The sequence below is a fragment of the Arachis ipaensis genome, chromosome B03 (assembly GCF_000816755.2).
Source record: "Arachis ipaensis cultivar K30076 chromosome B03, Araip1.1, whole genome shotgun sequence".
Classification (NCBI taxonomy): Eukaryota; Viridiplantae; Streptophyta; class Magnoliopsida; order Fabales; family Fabaceae; genus Arachis; species Arachis ipaensis.
This window is the reverse complement of record NC_029787.2, coordinates 119,870,688-119,871,363: the sequence shown is the minus strand read 5'-3', so window position 1 is coordinate 119,871,363 and position 676 is coordinate 119,870,688.

Below are 676 nucleotides of genomic sequence, written 5' to 3'. Positions count from 1 at the left end.
AATAACGATAATCATAAGCAAAAACACATGCAAAGATTGCATTGCCCTCATATGCCCCTTCATGTTTTAGTTTCAACTTTCAATAATGGACTTCTTTTTTATCTCTTGATGTAAGAGACTGTGTTATAGGATATCTGATATGATGTGATGAAAATGATAAAACCGTAAGCAGTGTTTATAGAAGGGTTGGGCTCCTAATCTAAAAGAATATAATAAGAGAAAAATTAAAGAAATCATGGAGACAATACCTAATATGAGACCGGAAATGTTTGGTAACGAAAAAAAATCAATAAAAAAACAGTTATAACTTGTCTTATTTAGCATTCATTAATTGTTACGACAATTAATTTATGTTAAATAAGACAAGTTCTGACTGTTTTTTTTGTCTACCTAACATTACCCATATAGGACTAAATCTAATTAAGCACAAGGCATCACGTGTGATTATTTTTAAATATTTTAATATGCTAATAAATAATTTCATTTGGGTGATATATACTATTAATTTACAAAGATTTGTTTCCTTCTATTTCTTCTCATTTACTATTTATATTGCATTGACCTCAACTATATTAATAATTTAACTAATATAATTGGATCAAATTAAAATTGACGACTTCGGCTTGAGTGCATCTTATACATTATAAAATATAAGTATAGAATACTTTCAATCTTT